A 7,005-nucleotide genomic window follows, 5' to 3' on the forward strand; every position below is an offset into this window, starting at 1 on the left:
TCATTGACTTGATTGCGAATAAATGCACAGGCACTATTTAAACTGAACAGAGATGACATAACTGAACTCAACGATGAGCTGCCTTTAACTATCATTTTGCATTATTGACACACTGTTTTCCAAATGAATGTTGTTCAGTTGCTTTGACGCAATGTATTTTGTTTAAAGCACTATATAAAGAAAGGTGATTGATTGATTGATGTAGAGTCCTCTTACACAAAATTTGAAAATAACAGCTTTAGTCGACAGTCCCGGAAAATATGAATGTTTGTGTATAAAGTTACTCCAACATCTATCCAATTTGTCCCATTTAAAACTTTAGGAATATCGTAATACGAGTCATACCTGTAGCTGAAGTTTTCCAGGTTGGATATCAAAAGGAGTAAAGCTAACAGAGCCACTGGATCAGAGAATATATACTGCATTGCCAAACCACGGTCCACATGCAGCCAGAAAAATCTAAGTATAATCATCAATCTCCAAGAGATGCACGACAAAATCCACCGTGTAGTGCGCGCGCGTCCTCCTCGACGAAATCAACCTTGCCGGGTCCCAGCAGCCAACGCCAATCGACAACCCTGTCCACGGCAATTCCCACGGAGTCCACTGAAGCACCACCGTGCCAACAAAACACCGAACTCACAGTCCCAATCCAGAGTCACACCCGAAGAACAGCAACAAAACTCGGATCAGGAGTAGAACCACCGACCCCTGCAGACACGCCCAATTCCAAAATCGCTGATCCGCTGCAGAGACACAGCATCTCCGCCAGGCCGCGGGCAGACCCAGGTAAAGTTGGAGAGCTTTGAGATTAATTGCGGTGTTAATACAGTGCCTGCCTTTTTTTTTTTTTTGGACGTTTCATCAAACAGAATTGTGCATATCACCAAAGCAGTGTGTTTATGCCATTATGGTTTATCCGGGGAAAGCATGTCTATTCTGAAACAGCCACAAACATTCGGGTTATGAAGGATCCTACGTGTTGATTCTCCACGTATGAGATAAAAGCCCGCCCATACTGACAATTGATTGGTTGATTTGCAGAAACAGGCCAATCAGGATGCTCTCTGTCTGACATGTGCTTCGCACACACGTACATTAGCACACACACACAAGGTCCCTCGTTCCCTCTCCCTCTCTGCACGGTTTGAAACACAGTTTTGTTACACATCTGTTTTGCATGTGCGCTTTTGCTCACTCGGTCTAGATTCCGGGAGATTTTAACTAGTTTGCGGGTCTCAGGGAGCCGCTTTCAATATGCGGGAGACTCACGGAACTTCCGGGAGACTTGGGATGTCTGGCATAATAATTGTGAGCTTTGGCTTTACATCGCATGCAATCTACTCGTACAGTGTGAGTTAGTACCATGCCGAAATCGCGTAATGAGTATGTGAATCTGACTGGCTGGGAACATTGAATTAATTCAACTAACTGCCGAGTAAAACACAGTTCAAGTGTAATAATTACCTTTCTGCAAAAGAACTACCAACCAAATCCACATTGCTATGGTCAGATACCTTTTTACCGGCTGTTTTCTCAGAAGAAATTTTTCTGTGAATATATCAAGGCCTTGAAATGGTTTATGCAATTGAGCTTGTGTCAATAGAAGCATTTCCACTCAAGTAGTTTCTTTATGTAAGCTTAACCCAAGTTTGAGAGATATAACTTGTGTGCTGATCCTTCCCACTTCCAACAGTTTAAAGTAAGATTTGTGATTAGATTCTTTATTGAATTTCTGCAGAGCAGTTTTCACACTCTCTAGAGCCTTCGGGTCATGCAAGGACAGCAGACTGGGGAAGTCTGCATTTTGTCACAAGTATTTCATGAGAACCTGGAACATAAAACAGAAGCAAAATGCAATAACTTTGTGAATTGTAATTTATAAGAGCTGCAATTACTTTCAGAACTCTTTGGCAAATTGACCTCAAAGGTTTAGTTCACCCAAAAATGAAAATGATGTCATTGATAACCAAACTCGTAAGACCTCCGTTCATCTTTGGAACACAGTTTAAGATATTTTAGATTTAGTCCGAGAGCTTTCTATCCCTCCATTGAAAACTATGCACGGTATACTGTCCATGTCCAGAAAGGTAAAAAAAGCATCATCAAAGTAGTCCATGTGACATCAGAGGGTCAGTTAGAATTTGTTGAAGCAACGAAAATACATTTTGGTCCAAAAATATAAAAAACTATGAATTTATTAAGCATTGTCTTCTCTCCCGGGTCTGTTGTGACACGTTCACAACACTGCACTGTAGTGATGTCCGGTTCGCGAACGAATCATTCGATTTAAAGAGCCACACAGATGGGAAATCAAAAATGACCTGTATTACAGTGTATGATGTAGCTGTCCATCAGTGTAAACAATGTGCAAAGTAATTAAACCAAAAAGTGCACGATTTATAAAGTTATTGGCTTCTAAAGTAGGGAGTCGACTCTGAATCGCTGAAACGAGTCGTTATAGATTTCAAATCTTTTGCCCATCTCTATGTACATCACTAGAATACTTTGCATAATAATCTCCGCCTACCGTCTTGGGAGAAACTGACCTCTGACCTGAATCCCCCCCCCCACCCACAAAGACCCTCTGGTTGGTGTGAGAGCATCATGTCGAGGAGACGGTGTGTTTTTAATTGTAAAGGCAAGTTTGTTTTATTTTCACTGCCAAACAATGAAGATCAGAAGATAATTTCACTGATGACTGCTTTTCTAATCTCGGTGAGTACAAGGCGGGATTTTCAAAGCATTTGGCCATAAAAGAGGGTTCATTACCAACTTTATTTAGACCAACGAGCATCTCCGAATCACAACGCGAAGTATGATTATGAAGTTATGTGTTGGTTTTCTCCCGAGCGTCTTATCAGTATGTGTGCTGTCTGCAGCCTGTCTGCGCTGATCTTCATTTACAAAAATGTCATTAAAATGAAGTGTAACTCCATGAATACTCAACGAAGAGACATGAGAGAGATATCTATAGAAAGCTTGACATGTCTACTTTAAAACTAAACAAGTGCTGCCGAAAACAGACATTCTGTGATAAAGTAATCCATATGAAAACAACGCGATATCCGTTTTTCACGTCTCCCTTCAGTATATCTAATGTGACCACACACCCGCGCTGAAAGCGCTATTCAGATTCAAACTGAAGCGCGCGGCTTGAATACACCACACAGAAGAAAAAGCAGCGAGACTGTTCAAGTTTTTTATTTTACTGTTTGCTTTACGGTGAGAGGAATAAGACATAATTCACCCCAAACAGATGCTAACTCATAGTTTACCGTGAAGTTGTGTGCGGAACAACCAATCAAAACTATGTCAGTTGACCAATCAGAACACAGTATGCACCCGAAAGGTGGGGTTTAAGGAAACTGAATCTTTTGAACAGCTTCGCGCGAACCGTTTGGGGATCTCTGAGAATTGAGGTAATTTTAAAATGATATTTTGACAAAATGATAATGTTTTTTTAACCTTGGATGGATTTAAACCTAATGTACAGGACTTATAAACAGTGATAGGAAGCTTAGAATTTTCATCTTACTGGCTCTTTAACCAGTTCTTCTTGAACCAGTTCACCAAATCAAACTGAATTGTTTGAAACGGTTTGCGTCTCCAATAAGCATTAATCTACAAATTACTTAAGCTGTTAACTTTTTTAATGTGGCTGACACTCCCTTAGTTAAAATAAACCAATATCCCGGAGTAATTCATTCACTCAAACAGTAGCCTACACTGACTGAACTGCACAACTCAAAAGTGAGTCTATGCCAAGCGATTAAGGCAGTAATCTGAAATTAGAGTTTGGAAAATCTGTGATGTTCACTGTCTCTGTTTCCATTCTAGTCTTACACTGATCTAAAGGTTTGGGATTCACAATGTGCCATTCGGTTTCCTCTAGAGTTATTCCTAAAAGGACCTCACAAGGATCTGTCTACATAGAAACAAGAAAATTTGTAACTTTCATAAAAAAAAACTTTTTCTTTTACCTTTTTTCTTTAATTGGTCTTCTATTTCTGTGGTTGAAATCACTAATTTACAGCTTACGTACACTAAGTAGACATCGAAAACGCCTCTTTTACCGCCGCACAAGTTATCAAACAAGCGCATCAAAGCACATTTTCGCAAATAGATGTCAGTTTTGCCTCACTGATGTGTTACATTTGACTGCTTCAGTCACGGAAAATGAAAGAAAAACACTATAGTTTCAATATTTAATATATTTAATATTTAATATTCACAGATGAAAGTTTGGTATTTATGAAATTATGTGCATTTCTTGGAACGAATTCAAGCAGGAAAAATGTCAAGCCTGTGCCTGAGTCTGTGCTTATATTTTCTAAGCTACATGGTATTAAACCATATTTTAGATTTGACACATTTAAAAGGTGTGCAGTATTATTTATATTATATTAATTATGCGTTATATTATTCAAATATATATTATTTACTTTGCATCAGAGCATTAAAAGTGGTAGCCTATTTTAGGGGGGAAGGCTACATGGATTAATATGCAAAATGTTAATATTTTAATATATCGTGCCTATATTTTAATTTATATTTTAAATATAAATAAATTTTTTCCTTTAATAAAACAACATGCATTTTTGTTATTCGTTACCTGTCCTTTATTTTGACATAACTTATTGGGAAAAAGACATTTGTCTGTAAACTGATTTAAGAAATTGTTGCATGTTTACATGTGAAGCACTGTATAATTTCGTTCCCATTATTTAGGTACAATAAACAAATAAAATTAAACCGGCACGATTAAATCTTTGAAACTCTAAAGTATTAATAAAACATCCTCACGATTAAACTCAAGTTCTCTCATTATAATCAACAACATTCACACGATGTAAAAAAAAAAAGCGTTAGTAATTGACAACTAAAGTAATTTTAAAGGGAACCTTCTTTACTTGCTTTTAAAGTAGGGTAGTATCATATGGCCTAAAAAAAATCCCTTTTTTTTTTTTTGAAAAAAAAAAATCTGATTTATGATTTAAACCGATTTTTAAGTCATATTCAAATGACGAAGACATTTTACAAAACAAGTTTTAATATAGTTCTTTATCATTCATTTAGCTGTCAAATTTATAACAGCAACAAGATGATTTAAAAAATCAGTACTGTTATACCTTAATGCTGGAAAGACCTTTATTTTTTATTTTTATTTTTTTTAATACTAGCCCATCATGCATCTAACCATCCGTTTAGCTTTAAGAGCTGTTCAGATTAAAACTGGCAGCGCAGCAGTGAGTCAGTGTCATGGACGGAGGACCTGTTAATATATTTTCTAGTTTATATTTCCATCTCGTTATGCCACTGGTTTAGATTTTTTTTTTTTTTTTTTTTACTTGTTTGTCAATAGAGCAGAAACTTTCTGTGTGTCTACACCGGACGCGAGAGTTGTCAACCGTGCCCCACTGCGCTAAAAGTGTGTCTAAACTTGATGACATCACACTGTAGTGTCCAATCATCTGAACACAGTGTCAGAACATTTCATCATAAACAGAACGAGCATCAGTTCACTGATGGGGATCGTGTCCAGTTTATCCATCACTGGGTTCTGCTGTCTTTTGTTGGATCGTTCCACTTGTGTGTAGATCTAGCGTGCGTTTTTTATTGTTTTATTTTACAGCCCTGCTTGTTTTAATGTTTTTATTAAATATCTGTATTGACTGCATGGTCATATTATCAAATTATTTACTGCCATGCGATCTACAAAAGTAAAGCTTGGCGAGTCGATGAACAAGCATTGCTGCAGGTTGATTTTTGGCGGATGTGCTGTGCTTGTGTCCGCGCGGTAGTCTTCATTTAGTCAGGTGAAACATCTCTCTCACTCGCAGCAGAGTCTGTGAGAAGCAACAACTTCCCCTCCGCGCGCACTGATACCAGAAACAAACTCCGCCTTCACTCCGTGAATAAAGTATTTCAGTATGTTTGAAATGTTATGTTCATAACATAGCATATAAAATAATGATAATAATTAAATAACAGGAGAGTTTCAAAGTGGCTTAAGCTATGTGTAAACTTGTTTCCCTATGTCACATGCCAAACTAATAACATTGTAAGCATTACATCTTTAATTGCTGCTTTCTGTTGTGAAAATTTTGTTTGTGATGACAATAACAGTACATTTTTGTCAGTTATTTTATCTAAACAGATCGAATAACTTCTTCAAGATTAAAAAATCAGATAGCATGCTGATAATGTAGCACTGTAAGATTACATTTGTTTGAACGCATTATTGCAAAAGCGATTGAGTGTGAATCTGTTTAAATCATTCTTTTAACCCGAAAATAATCAGTAAAAGAAACAAACTCTTAACATCCCGCTGGACTCTTGCAGTCATTGTAACCTTCTGATCAAGCTAAATCTGTTTAACATGAATTCTTGCTGAATATGCAGTTATATGGCTGTTGGCATGAATTGTAGGCTACTCATGATGGAGCGCTCTTGGAGCAGGTGAAAATCACCATATTCAAGTGTTCAAAAATTATTAATGTGCATTAATGACAGGAAGGTGCCATCTCATCACTTTAATTTTTACCTGATAATGAATGTATAATTTTTTAATTAACATAATATCATGGTGTATCACATACATTAAAAATATAGCTACAGAAAGCTTGATACGTTTTTAAACGAAAAGGAATAGTGTAATGTGTGAATGTTGTATTTCTCTCGTCGGAGAGAGCCAGCACTGTGAATATAACCTAAACAACAGTCCTATATAAACCGGCTCAACAAGTGAAAGCCTCATAAGACACTGTCCATATGAAAGAGCAATTCACATCTTTATCTCGACCCCACAAGCCATGAATAACTATCCAAAACCCAACCCCCTCCAGCTGAACAGAATTCGGTTTGTTTTGGCTCTGAGGAACGGTGTGTTACTGGGCTGAAACATGCCTGCACTCAGCAGCACTATTCCTGGTATTCATAATTTTCTTTGAGCCCATATTATTATTTTCACAAGACCATAATGATAATAACAAATCATCAATT

Source organism: Carassius auratus, chromosome 47 (genome assembly GCF_003368295.1).
Source record: "Carassius auratus strain Wakin chromosome 47, ASM336829v1, whole genome shotgun sequence".
Classification (NCBI taxonomy): Eukaryota; Metazoa; Chordata; class Actinopteri; order Cypriniformes; family Cyprinidae; genus Carassius; species Carassius auratus.